The sequence below is a fragment of the Anas acuta genome, chromosome 5 (genome assembly GCF_963932015.1).
Source record: "Anas acuta chromosome 5, bAnaAcu1.1, whole genome shotgun sequence".
Classification (NCBI taxonomy): Eukaryota; Metazoa; Chordata; class Aves; order Anseriformes; family Anatidae; genus Anas; species Anas acuta.
The window spans coordinates 1,178,742-1,192,720 of NC_088983.1; positions in this window are offsets into that span (position 1 = coordinate 1,178,742).

Here is a 13,979-nt window from a genome sequence, read left to right on the forward strand (position 1 = left end):
AAGCTCTTACCTGCAAATGAAAGCCCATTAGAGGAAGGATCAACAGCAGTAGCAGAACTTTATTTTTGTACAAAACGCCCTGCTTGGTTGCCAGCCTCGTAGCTGGGGCTGTCGGCAGGGAGCAGGCAGCACCTAAAAGCTTGGGAAACAAATGGAGAAGCCAAAACTGCCAGACCTGCTGCAGAACGCTTCTTATTTACTAGAGTTAGCCTTTCTTGAGGGCATATCCATCGTTAATGAAGATTTGTCCTTCAGCTATAAGCAGGAGTCCTCTAAAGCTTCAGGGGAAAAAAATAAAAAATAAAAAATCAGAGGACAAGACTTCAAAAGGCTCACACAGACAGAGTTCTAAATTCCATCCAAACACAACCAAACCATGTTTTTTCCTCTCGTTTGACTCTGCTCATATCCAAAAGAGCAACCCAAAGCCTGCCTTGGGAAGGAAGAGGGCTGCAGCTGATGTCCGAGCCAGCACCGTGTGGGGCTCCGCGGGGACAGGGCGAGGAGCTGGGACCCAGGCCAGTGCCCCCAGCCAGGCTCTGTGCCATGCAGCTTCCCAAGGGACGGGCGGCTTGGTACGCTGCTCACGCGCCTGTACTGTAATTGCAATTCTACATTGCTTGTATTTCCTAAACAAAAAAATCAGGATGACTATTAAAGCTGAAATGAGGCATTATGAGAGCTTTTAGATTTATACAGCCAATGCCTCAAAAGAAATAGAAGGCTCCATTATAATGAGAAAGAAAGAAAAACCTTCTCCAGAGCCCATTACTAAAATAAAGGAAAAGAAAACCCTCAATGTCGTCTGTTCTACAAAAAGAAAAAAAAAATCTCATTTAAGCTTTATGACAAACATGACAAAACAAGTGCAGACTTCTCAGTATCATTCATGAAACACAGCAATATATTGAAGAAACAGCCATAAGTAATGCAGTAAAATTTTGTTAATTAAACATTTAATGTAACCAAGCTCGTGAGCTGGCATCGGGTTTCTCTGCAGCTCTATTTTTAGTGCTCACTGAGCTGAGCAGCAGTTCATCTACCCACACTTGGAAATTATGGACCTGGAGTTAATTATGAATTTAGAAGTGCTACCTGTGAAATTCATTTCTATGCCGAGCAAATGGTGAGATAGGTAGATGGGGGAGAAGTGTTGCTCATGCAGGCACACAGCTTCTCCGGAGCCCGATGAAGCCCTCGGTGCCTTTGCCTCCTCCTTCCTTGTGGTGAAATGCACCGCACACCATTGGCAATTGGTCTTATTTCAAGTGGCAACCCCAGGGAGGAACAAAATAAAGTATCCTTCTCCTTATGACAGCCTTATTAGTATGTATGTTCAAATGTATCAGCCTAATGAGGCCATGCCATTACAGCAAACTGCTGTTTTGAGTATTGTTGAAGCCTCAGAATACGAGGAGAAATTTGGGGGGAAAGAAAGGCTATTAGTTAAACACAAATAGTCACAAAGTAATAGCAAAGACTGCCAAAAAATACATTGGTTTCACTAATAACTGCTGTGCAAAATGTAAAGGGGAGAATTTAAACATCCTCATATTTTATTTCGAGGCATGAATAGCTACAAGCTACTCTCTGAGCAACGCAGCCCGTATAGCACTTCCACACTACAGGCAAGATCCATCACAGCCCTCAGACAGGAACATCTGAACCACACATTAAATTAGGCAAGATGAAAAAAGGCACATTATTCTAAAATGCCAAAGACACTCAGCTTCCTTTTCCCTTCAGCATTCAGCCAGTTATTGCAGACGAGGCTGCAGCTGAATTTGCCACGATGATAACAAACGGGCAGCCACGGCGCAGGGCGGGGGCAGCGGGCACAGCCCTGCTCGTCCGCACCCCTAGGAATATGGGGTTGGAAACGTCTGATAAAGGTATTTACATATCTGTCCCTTGTAAGCTTTGGGGATTTTTGTTAGCTTTGCTATCTGGGAAGAAAGCCTGGGGGAAGGCCAGTTTGTCAGAGCAGCACTGAAGCAGCGATCCCACCAGTTTGGGTCCCACCTCGAGACTTTGGGGAGACCGCTGCCTTTCAGCCCGCCCCTGCCTGCCAGCTGCATTTGTATCTTCCCAGGGAGGAGGTTAATGGGCATTTATTGTCTAATTCTTGTACACAAATATAGTTACAGTCAGTTATAACCCAGCTAAGCAATGCTTTCCCTAAAGAGCCTCCCAAGTGGAAGAGATACGGGCTGTGTCTGCCAGGCCCCCTGCAGGAGCAGCCGCTGCTTTCCCACCATCCACACTCGCTTAGGGGAGCAGAGTCCCCTCATCAGGTGCCTGTGTTAGGAATAAAATTTATTACAAAAGAATACAGCCCTGGTGAGGATGACCAGCATGAACTAGCAAGCACGACCCTGTCCAGCCTCTAAAAAGCAACAAGACCTTTCCTGAAACCATCACTTTTCTGCAAAACCTTCAGTGAGGTGCCCCCCAGTCTGCACTAACAGTGAATTTCATCCTGCCTCTTACTCGCTCACCCTCTGCTGCTAGCAAAATGCTGCGCAGCAGAGCCAGGGGACCTGCAGCTCCAAGGGGCTGATGGAAATAAAGCTTTGAAGGCAGCTGAAGCTATCTGTGAGCCTTTATCTCAGTGACTGCATCACGGCAGCACCGTGACATGTAATTTATTACTTGCCAAACACTTTGATGCGCTCTTAATAAAACATTGTGTAATGGCCTTTTATTTTTAAGGAGCTCAGAGATTCTTACAGCAGAAACCACAACCAGTCATCTTTTCAAGACCAAAACATATTCAAAAGCACTCGCGCTGTGTGCCGGGCAGTGTGTTTGTGCCTGATACTCCAGCAAAGCCGCCGCAGCGCCTCGTCCCCACGCCACGACGTCCTCCCTGATGCTGGCGGCAGGCACAGCTGGGTTATCTGCACCCACACGGCAGCCAGGGCAAAGCAGCTTCCAGCTCGTGCTTTTCAGCTCCCCAGCTCTTTCTGGACCCAAAATGTGATTTCAAAAGGATGTTTTTTCCCTTTGAAAGCCGTCCCCAGCCTCTCAGGGACAGGGGGCCGGGGCAGCCCAGCTTTCTGCCACGGAACAGCACGTGGCTGCATTTGTGTGCTGGCTGTCACACGGCACAGGGTGAGGCACTGAATGCTGCAAAAAAACATCATTTGGGCAGCTGAAAGCAAGAGGCGGGTGCCTTTGGCAAGGCCCCCAGCCCAGGGGCAGCGCTTTGCCTACAAGCCCCCAGCTGCCACCAGCACCGGGAGCAGAGCAGAGCCTGTGCCCGGCCGCTTGCTGGGCACCACTCACACAGCACTGCCACCTGTGAGAGCAGGGGCTCCTGAGCAAGGCAGCACCATCTGCAGAGCAGCAAGCTGGAAACAGCAAGGTTTTCGCTGGCACAGCAGTAGGAAGGCTGTAAGCATCGCGTTGTTGAAGTCTGGCAGCAGATTTCTGGGTTCCTGGTCACGGGATTCAGGTGCAGCTTTTCTTCCCAGCCCCTGCTGCAAGTCCTCGAGCTCTGCCCCTCACTCAGCACCTGAGCAGCTGTGCCTGAGGCATTTGGGGCTGTACAGCACCCCGGGAGGAGCAGCAGCCAGGGCAGAGCCCTGCTGGGATGGCCCCAGAGGCTGGGACAGAGGGACAGAGGGGGGCACTCGCTGCAGGGCCCACGCAGGCAGCACTGGGTCAGGCACTCCATCCATCCATCCATCCATCCATCCATCCATCCGTCCATCCATCCATCCATCCATCCATCCATCCATCCATCCATCCATCCATCCATCCATCCTTCTGAAGCTCTGCAGCAGTTTGCTGAGCTGGGAATGCTGCTCATTATACAGCAGTGCTGAGCATATGGTTCGCAGTTGTGAGCATAAGGAAATGCTGAACTAATTACTGCACAAGGAGCGGGAGCGCTCCCGGCAGCCTGCAGCCATCAGCACGGAGCTCCAGACCTCTCCTGTCCCCTTTCCTCAACGCCTGCCGTGCAGAAGGCCCAACCTGGCCCAAAAACAGAGGCTGTGCTGGAGGGCACAGGGGGAAGAGGGCGAGGGCAGGAAGGGGGCAGGCAGGCATCGAGCACATGCTGATGGCAGGCAGCAATCTGCAGTCTGGGAACTGGAATCAGTGTAGGAAAAATACAGTCTGGAAGAGCTACTGTAAACCAAGGAGAGGGCTCCCACCTCGGCTTCAGGCTGTGCTTTTTATTAATGCAGGCTGACATCTTCTAGAGGTGGAGGATCAATAGCAGGGCTGGGAAGAGCCCAGCAGCAGCTGCCCCTGCAGGAGATCCTTGGAGTGCAGGTCCAGCTGCACCGCCAGCCCCTGGCCACGGGCACAGCTCCATGAACCTCACCATGGCACACATCCTTTCACCTCTCCGCAGAGCATTTTGCATGCACGCCCCAAAGCCAGGTCTTACAAGTGTGGGGGACACGACAGGGACAGAGGGCTCCAGCTGGGGGACACGCAGCTCCCGGGGCTTCGCATGCTGCTCCTCAGGGGGCTCATGCTGCGGCACCTCCTGTGCCCAGCACACAGCCCTTCTTGGCATGGCTGGACAGCTCCTTGGAGCTCACAGTCCTTCCTCTCACTGCATCAGAGCCTTGCCCAAGCATCCCCAGGTGCTGAGGCCTTTCCCCAACCCCGTGCCAGTACAATTGGCCAGTACAATTGGCTGTGCTGGTTTAGGGGCCGCAGTGCCTCTGGGATCCTGCATTCAGCCTGTGTTAGGGGGGGAAAAAAGTAATTCCCACCCTCACTTCTGGGCTATCACCTGAAATGTTATGAAAAGAAAACAAAACTCCTGCCTTGCCCTGCCCCCAGCACACAGTGATTGCTTTCTCACTTCCATCCAGAAAAGTTCAAAGGTAGCTAATGAAAGCAACGCTGCACTTTGCTAGCAATCAGTTCACAGGAGAAATCGCTGGAGCCAGACAAATTGGCCAAAGTTGGATGCCTTTCTGTCACTTCTTCACGTGCCAATTACCACAAACAACTACAAAACCTTGCTCTGCAAAACAAATTGTTTGTCATTTCCCTACAAATATGGGAAGCTCTGCCTAGCAGTGAAATGAGCCACATTGAGCAAGGAAACATGAAGAGATTGCTCCCACCCCTTTGAATATCCGGCGAACGTATGGTGGAGAAAAAGAAAAAAAAGAAAAAAAGTTGCCCCACCAAAATAGCACTGAATTCTTATTCTCTAATTTAAGTAACTGCAGCAGACCAGTAAAATATCTATTTCACCTCCTTGGCATCCTGCGAGTTAGATCCCCAGGTGGATTTACACGGACAAATGCAAGAGCTACAGACTCAAACCACCCTCCTGTGGCTCTTCCCCTCCAAGGGCACACATTTTCCATGAGCCACAGCAGCCACATGCAGGTGTTCCCACCTTTCCCTATGCCCCAGTCTCTATTCCTTTCCAAAATAGAAATTACAGCTTGAGACCTGAAGGGAGAGAGATTTCGCCCCCCTGCTCTCCCTTACCCACATCCTCCTCCAGGCTGCAGCCCCTTGCTTCAGGTTTTGCCCCTGCCCCCCCAAGCAGCCCCTTCACCTGCCGCAGGAGCGCTTTCTGCACTCATTTCCCTGCAGGGCACCGAGTCCCCGTTCAGCAGGGCAGGGCTCCAAGGCACCTCCCCGCAGCACACGCTTCCAGAGGGCCGTCACGCCTGCTTTCACACACAGCTTGTTACCTCTCGTCAAGGAACATTCTCCTGAGCACCAGCAAGGAGAGGAACAAGCGCAGGATTTCTCCTCTAATCACTAGCACGTAGGTTGCTGTTTTTGTTCGCGTTGTTTGGTACGAGACCATTGGCTATTACGGCAGTTGTACTTAATAAAATGAGCAGCTCTCCAGAAACATTTAACCATTGCAATTTCAGGAAATAAAAAGGGAACTTTCAAAAAGCCATTCCGCAGGGCTAACATCATGCCCTTCTAACCATATAAACCACTTAAACACCACCCTTCACAGTAACCTGGGAGCTTACCAGCAGGATTACCAGGTGCACTGTTCTGAAGCCCGAGTGCCCGTGCACTCCACCTATGCCAGTGTTAGGACTCAGTTTGGGGCTCATCAGGCACACAGCTCTCGCTCTCAGCAGGAGGAGCAGCTGAGAAACAACCCGATACTGGAGAACTGGAGCATGCTCCAGCAGGCACCTCTCCCCACCTGTGTTAGAAGCCTGGCTCAGGTCTGCAGAGGTGCTCAGAAAAGGCAGGGCGTTTTCAAATGATGCTTGTAGGCATAGAGAGGAGTAGGGTCTGCCATCCCGTGTGTTTTGTCCCTGTGATACCCAGCTGACACGATGCAGCTTTCTTACTTTTGTAAAAATCCCAGTACCTGACTCCCAGTGCCATGTCAACAGAAGCTGGAGTGTGCCTCGATTTCAGCTGCAAGAGGGCCCTCCAAGCAAAGGCTGCCGCACTGCCAAATAACACATTTCAGCTGCCAGGTACAAAGCAGTAATTCCATGGATACTTTAATCCATCCCTCCGTACTTGGTTGAGCCGGAGCTTCTTGCTTTAGCTCCCAGCAGGAGACATCCCAGCCAGGGAGCAGGGGCTCTCTGCAGCGTGCGGCCGCTCAGCCGCCACCGATCAGTCCCCTGCCAGCACAGGCTGCGTCCCCTCCTTGTCCCAGACAAATGTAGGACATTATTCAGGGACAGAGCCAGCTCATGGTTCCCTTTGCTGTTTAGAAGCAACTTTTTATTTCATGTATGTGGCCAACCGAGCAGGAGTTTGTCTGAGCGCTCGCAGCTCCCCTGCTCGCGCAGCTGCCTGCAGGAGGGCACGGGGCACGTCGAGCTGTGCCATGCTGGCTGTCACCCTGCCGTGCCACCCGAGGGCAGCTGGTGCCTCTGTTCCACAGCAACTTGAGAGCTGAAACCTATGAAATGGAGAGCTTACTTAAGAACGATGTTTTCAAAGAAGTTTAGTTTTAATTTTTTCCAGTTATTTATAAAATGAGAGATCTGTCAGTAAACAGACGGCAGCCAGTGCTGCTCTTACCTAAAGCTGCAGCCCTCCTGATATATTCCGAGGCTGTTACCTCTCAGTGTCTAGGCTGTGGGGTTGTCACATCTGCACAAATGTGCCTGTGCAGAGCAGAACGTCCCCATCCAAAGGCAACTTCACATGGCGGCAGAAGGCGAAGGGGCTGAGCGTGCCAAAGCACAGAGATAGCGCTGCCATCAGGAGGGGCTGGGGGAGCAGAACCAGCAGCTGCCTCATCACCGTGCCCCTGGAAACCTTCCTCAATCTGCTTTGCGAGCCACGGCACAGAAATAAAGCTGGATGTACATAATAAAGGTATGAATTCCAGGTAACACAGGCCTCAGCATGCGTACCGCATTGCTCCAGCAGCTGAAGAGGAGCAGAAGCTCTTCCCCAGCATCACCCACTCGAGCGTTTCAAAGCGCGTTGCAGTGACAGCCACACCAACCACTTCACGTCCTCAGCAACATAAAGCTAAGCCACCTTTTGTTTGTCTCCTAGCTAGGAGCAGACTTCACACAATAACAAACAAACCTCTCATCCTTTCCGGCTCCCCATTTCAAGACACTTTGCAACTCAGCCCTGGTTTGAGGTCAGAGTTTAGCGGGGCCGGGGGTGACCCGGCGCTGGGGAGGCCGCGGAGGGCAGGCTGCTGCCTCCAGCTCCCTTCCAGCAACACCGCATGCTCATCGCTCTCAGCGACAGCTGGTCAGATTATTTCCTCTAATTATGAGTCTAGAAAGAGCCCACAGAGCTGTTTGCTCCCCCACAGGACACTGTGTGCCTCCCAGAGTCACTGTGTGCCAAACCTCTCCATAGCCGCCCAGGAAGCCAATGCCACCTGCCCCCTGCCTGCTCCTCCGAGGGCATGAGGCGGGTGGGCAGCACAGCCCCTGGGCAGCAGAGCTCAGTGCCCCTGGCTCCCTGGCCCTTTCCTCACCTGCAGCTGCTGCAGGAGCTCCTCGTGCCTCAGGCATTTCAGCCTCCCCTGCCAGCAGCAAGCTGTTCCCCCAGATCCCATTTTCACAGCACAAAACCTGACGGAAGTCCAAAGCAAATTGATCCGCAGCAACCTTTGCAACACTTCATTGATAAACTCCCCGAGCTGCTTTGATATCAAATTGCCGTTAGCCTGCATTTTCCTAACTCTACCTGAAACTGTGTGGGAGACTGACCTAGAGTTCTGGCGACATACCCAGATAAAAGCCTTCCTAAAGACTGATCAAAGTCATTGTGCGTACGAGATAAGGCACCGAGCAGTAAGCTGATAACAACTAAGTAGTCTTATTAAAATATGTTTTCCAGTGACCACAACGAAAGCGAGCAGACGGTGTTTCCTTCCTGAAGAAATCTGTCTGCAGGGAGCTGTCCGGAGAGCCTAACGCTGGAGGTGATGAACGTGGAGAGCCCCAGCCAACGAAGGGCTGAGCATGAGCACAGCTCCCCTGCCATTCCGGTCACATCAGCTTCAGTGGCATGAGACGGGTGTGACGGGACAGCCTGGATTTCTGCCCCCAACACTTGGCTGCACAGGCAGGCAGCCAGCCAGGGGCTTCCTCCCTTTGCACCTTTGCAGCTAGGCTGGCAGAAATTTGTCCAGCTCCAGGTGGAGCTGCACCTCCTGCCCCTTCAGCCAGCTGCTTGCAGTGCTTCCCCCCTGTTTTAAGTTGAAACCATTCCCCCTTGTCCTGTCATGATCTGGCTGAGCAAAAAGCTGCTCTCCATCATTTTTAGAAGCCCCCTGTAAGCACTGAAAAGCTGCAGTGAGGTCACCCCGGAGCCTTCTCTTCTCCAGGGTGAACAGCCCCATCGTGGAGTTGCATTTTAAGGTAGGATTCAGATTTCCAACATAAACTATACTTTTATGCTCGCTTCTCCCTGAATCCCCCACTTCAAAAAGTAATAGCTCAGTGTTGCTGTAAATTTCCTTTAAAATCCATAAAACATAAAAAATACAAGTTCAGTGAAGGAGCCAAAAGCTCTATGTCGCCCTTTAGAAATAAAGTCAGATGTAGCTCTGCCATACCTAAGTGTATGGAGTGAAGTCAAAAGGCTGCCAATACTCACGAAATTGGCTTGAAGGCATGGGTCTGAAAAAGCAACAGCAACTCTTGGGACTTTCTGTTTTCTTCCTGGAATCCAAGTCTTTAGGATTTGTATTTTAAAGCTTGATGCTACAAGCCAAGGGATTATTCTACATTTAGAACAACCTTTTAAAATAAGTGTTTCAAGGTGAAAAGCTCACATCATCATAAGAATTTGGGGGCTGGTGCTTTGGGAAGATGCTTAATGCTGCAAGCCTGCAGATAAAGATGTAAAGATGTGCTGGGGAAACCGGAGCAAGCAGGAGGAAACCCGCCAGCGTCTCCCAGCCAGCATGAGCGGGGCAGGCAGCGAGGGGGTGAGCAGCAGCCAGAGACCTTTCACATTGCCTGCTCACTATTAGAGCTCACTACTGCCCTTCTGCTCTGGTTTTGGCAGGAGATGTAGCCAGCAGGGCTTTGCTTCGGGGCACATTACCAATTGCGGGCTGTGCTGACCTTCCCTTCCCTCTAGGTCCTGCCCTGCAAACCCAGGAAGGGAAGCACTGTTGTCCCCGTTTATAGGTGGAAAAATTAAAAAGGAGAAGTTGAGAAGTTCTCCCAAGTGGGGCCATTTCAGGAGCCAAGCAGCCTGCAGCTCGGGTGCTTTTCTGCAGCACAAACCCCGCGGGCACGGGGCTGCTCGCTGCAAACCCGGCTGCCACCGCAGGGCAAACGCGCACCGTGCCCTGAGGCCTTGGGCTCGCAGACAGAGGTAATGAGCAAAACTTCAGTGACTACACAGGACTGGTTTTCTTTTTCTTACTGCTTTTCTCTTTTATGCGTTTTGTATTCCTTTTGACACCTTTCAGCTCAATATTTCCTTTGCTGTTATTTCCTGCTCCCACCTCTCTCCCCTCGCTTTTCATGTTCCAGACGATGGCTCCAGTGCGTTCAGATGTGCACAGCAACAGGCAGTGCTTGAAGCCTCTCACGAGTGCTTTAAGCCAGAAGGTGCAAGTCTCCTCTCTTCCTAAGGCATACCAAAAGAAAGCTGTTAACCGGGAAGAAGCGCGCTGACATGCTGCTGCTCTTTGTACCAGCACGGCAGCCAGAGCTACGCCGCTGCATCGCCCTGCGGGCAGCACTGCTACAAAACCAGAGGCACACGCGTGGGTCGGCTGCCCCGGCAGGGCACGGGAGAGGGAGCAGCTGCATGCTGGAGGGAGTTATTCACGTTGTCCTTTCTTTTCAGGCTACAGATCGTTGTTCCAGCTCCTCGCTGGCCAAGCAGGTGTCAGGTTATGGTGCTGGGTGCCCTAGTGCTGGGTCCCCGCAGTGCGGTGCAGAAGGTGCCGCTCTTCGGGCCCTGCCACCCTGCAGGAGTGGCTGGCTCTGGGATTTCCTCCAGCACTGCCTGCAGGGGGAGGTTGCCCCTGGTGTTCCTGGGGTCCCAGCGGCCGGGTCAGGCTGGTGTCAGTGCCCTCTCGTTCCGCTGCCATCAGCTTCCAGCTCCCACCCCGCCGCAGGAGGACCCCGGTCCCCTTCACTCCTGCGCATTGGCACTGCTTTCCTGAGGAGCAGCGACGTTTGTCTGTTGGCTTTTGTTCTTCAGCAATTTGCCTGTCCTCCTCTTGATCCAGGAACCTTCGTCTAGAGAAATAACGCTGTGTGTCTGCTGAGCCTCAGTGACCATCTCTGTGGGCAAGGCCATGCCCTGCATGTCGCTGGGGATGTCATAGGCGACCACGAGCCCCGAGGCCATCTCTGCGTCTCTGCTCTCCTGGCCACTGTCCCAGGACTGGAACTCCACCACCTGCAGCATTTCTGCACCTGCTCCAGCACACATCTCGGCGACGCTGGCCAACACTTCCCTGCCTGCCTCAAGGCTGTGCTGGGGCTGCTGACTTCCAGGCGGCTGAGCTGTTCCATGAAATGCCTGAATTATGGTGTCGCCTGTTTGCTCATCAGAGATGACCACAATTTTCCCCATTTTGCTCGTCCCCATGTCTCCCTCAACAGACATGTGGTTGTAAGTCACCTGAGCGTCCTCCAGAGCAGATGTGGAACACTGGAACAGCACTTTTTCTGCTGTTTCTAGATCTTTTTTCATCCAGTTGTCACTTGTTTGCTCGCCATGACTCCTTATTTTACTTGCTATGCTGCACAACAAATTCTCTCCGCTCGGTGAAAGAATATTGAATCTCTGCTCAGCTGTATCAGTCAAGCCTATAACGAACATGTGGCTCTGTTCATTTTCCTCCACCATAAGCTCTACTCCCTTCAGATTGCCAGTCGGCAGCTCAAGCTCCAGGAACAGCCTGCCCTCCGAGACCAGTGCAGCCCCCTGTCTGTGTTGCTCAGCTTGCTGTGATCCCTTTGGTACCGGGGGCTGGGAGTCGGGCGGTGCCTGCTGCAGTGCCTGCTGCGTGGGCTGCCCCTGGGCTGCAGCCGTTTCGACACTTTTATCGCAACTTTCATTTTCAGCCTGCTTTAACGACTGCTTCTCTACGCTGACGATGCTCTTGGTGCTCTTGGATTTGTGGGGGGGGGACTTCTTCAGGATCTCAGCCAGAGACTTCCTGCTCCACACAGCGCTCGTCTGCTGGCTCTTGTTTGTCACTTGTCTTTTCGTTCGCTTGCTTATCCAGATGGCTCCCTCCTCGGCCTGGTACGTCGCGCTCCGCACTTGCTCCAGCCGCTCGTTGGAGTCGGCGCTGAGCGGCGATGGGCACCGCTGCTGCCAGGAAGCTTGGTCCCCCTCCAGCCCCTCCTGGGCGCTGAGGCAGGAGGCTGCCCCCAGGGACTCCCAGCTGGGCTCTCTGGAGACCCTCTGGGTGCTGTGCTGGGACTCCTGCCCTTGAGGGCTGCTGGCCTCCAGGCCGGCTCCACTCTGCTCCTCAGCCCCAGGCGCCTCCGGCTGGGCAGCGTCCCCGAGTTCCTTCTCCTTGGTGCCACTGCTGCTGCTGCCGGCCGGCTGAACCCCATTGTCCGTGCTGCCCTGTGAGCTTCGCCTCTCCTGAGTTTCTGGTGTCCCTGGCTCCGGGCTGTCCCCCGTGGGCGCTGGGCCCTGGGTGTGCTGCTGCTCCTGGCCCTGCGCCTGCTCGCTCTCACCCTGAGGTGCCTGCCCCTCTGCTGCAGATGTTTCAGGATGGTTTTCGGAGATTTCCTGTTCAGCCCCATTTACCGGCTGGTTCCCAGTATCGATGTCGCTGTCCGATTTTTCACCGAGGGGCTCCAGGCTTTCTGATGGTGCCGTGGTGCTCGGCTCTAGCCCTGCCTGCGGGTTCTCGCGGGCCTCCTCCTCGTCCGCCCCAGGGCCGGCAGAGGCCAGGCCCTCCTGGGGGTCCCCTGCTGCCACCGGTGGGGCCGGGGGGTCCTGGCTGCTCCCCGCCTCGCCCCCCGGCACCTCCTGCTCTTCCTCCGCCTCCAGCATCCCCTCGAAGCCCAACGCAGGCCCGCCGAGCCCGGCTGTCCTCTGGCCCCGCTGCCTTGGCGCGTCCTCGCTCGGCGGTGACGATGGCCCTCGGGGTCAGCAGCGCACCTCATCTACCCCAGCACTGCCGCTGTCCCCCCTCTCCGGGGCTGGGGCCCGGGGTGATGGCGTGGGGCAGCCCCTCCTGAGGTCCCCCCGGGGCTGGGGGTCCCTCAGGCGCGGTGGGGGGCGCGGGGCAGCCCCATGGCGCCCGTGGTGGCCGCTGGTGGTGTGGGGCGGGAGGGTTCCGGGGGCACCCGCTGTGAGGTCACCAAGCGGCCCCACGGCAGCGGGGACAGACCCCCAGGACAGCACTGGGAGCGGCTGGGGATGGAAGGTTTTCTCCTTTACATTTAGTTGCAAAATTAATTCAGGTGTTAAAACCCGCCAGCTCATCGCTTGGCTTGTTTGCTTTGCTCGTCTCGTTGCAGAGAAAGCCTGCTCGCAGAGTTTGGGCAGGGCAGGGATGGCTTCGCACCCGGCACCGCTCCTTAGCAGTGTAAGCCTGTAACTGGGCTGGGGTTAGGGTTAGGGTTAAGCCTGTAAGCTGGTACAGCTGCTTAACAGCTGGCACTCTTACACACACAACATGAGACGACAAAAAAAAGCACGCTGTGGCTGCCCGCAGAGATGTAGGTGAACCGGGTGCCTCATTTGTGCTGCACATATTGCCAAAATTCCCTCTGAACTTGCTCCGTAGCTGTTAAACGTTACTGCTCGTGCAGCATATAATGTCTTCTGTGGCAGCGAGACAAGAAATAAAGTAATGTGGATAAAAGAAGTACAGAAACAGATTTCCACCCAAATCTCAGCACAAACAAACCCACACTCCTGGGCTGCAGCACACAACCAAGCTTTTATTGGTTCCAAGTCAGCACGTACACATAGAGGTGCAACAGTCACTGGTTAAAAAAAGATTTTTAGTGAATAAACAAAGCAAAACTGAATCACTGAAAAGAAAAACGCCCAAGGAAGCAAATGAAAACTTGTTCTAAGGTGCAGAAGCAAAAACTCTGGGCTGTAGCTGCTGTGATGTGTGCCCGGCAGGAACCTGGAAAACCCACAGCTCTGCCCACAGTGACCGGCCCTGGCCTGGGGAAAGAGCACCCGTGGCAGTGCTCCCAGACACACCAAGTACCACGGTGCAAGCAGCACCGCAGCCTTGCTCTTTCCTGTGGATCTATAAAAAGCCCAAAGCACCATGCAGGAAAAAAAAAAAAAAAAAAAAAAAAAAAGCCCAAAGCACCACAGTTTCCCATCTGACAGTTTGCTGTAAGCCACCAAGGCTGTGGACCACCCCTATACCCAAGAAGGTCAGGAAGAACCTGTCATTAGGAGAGGAAAAGGGTCATAGTCAATATTTCTCTTCTTAATCTCACAAAATTATTTCTTTTGCTATTTGAATTTTCTTGCAACAAATTGTTTTCCTTTCCGATGCTTTAGAATCAAGATTTAGTTATGTGTGCTCATGCAGGCGTCATCTGAGAAACACCACA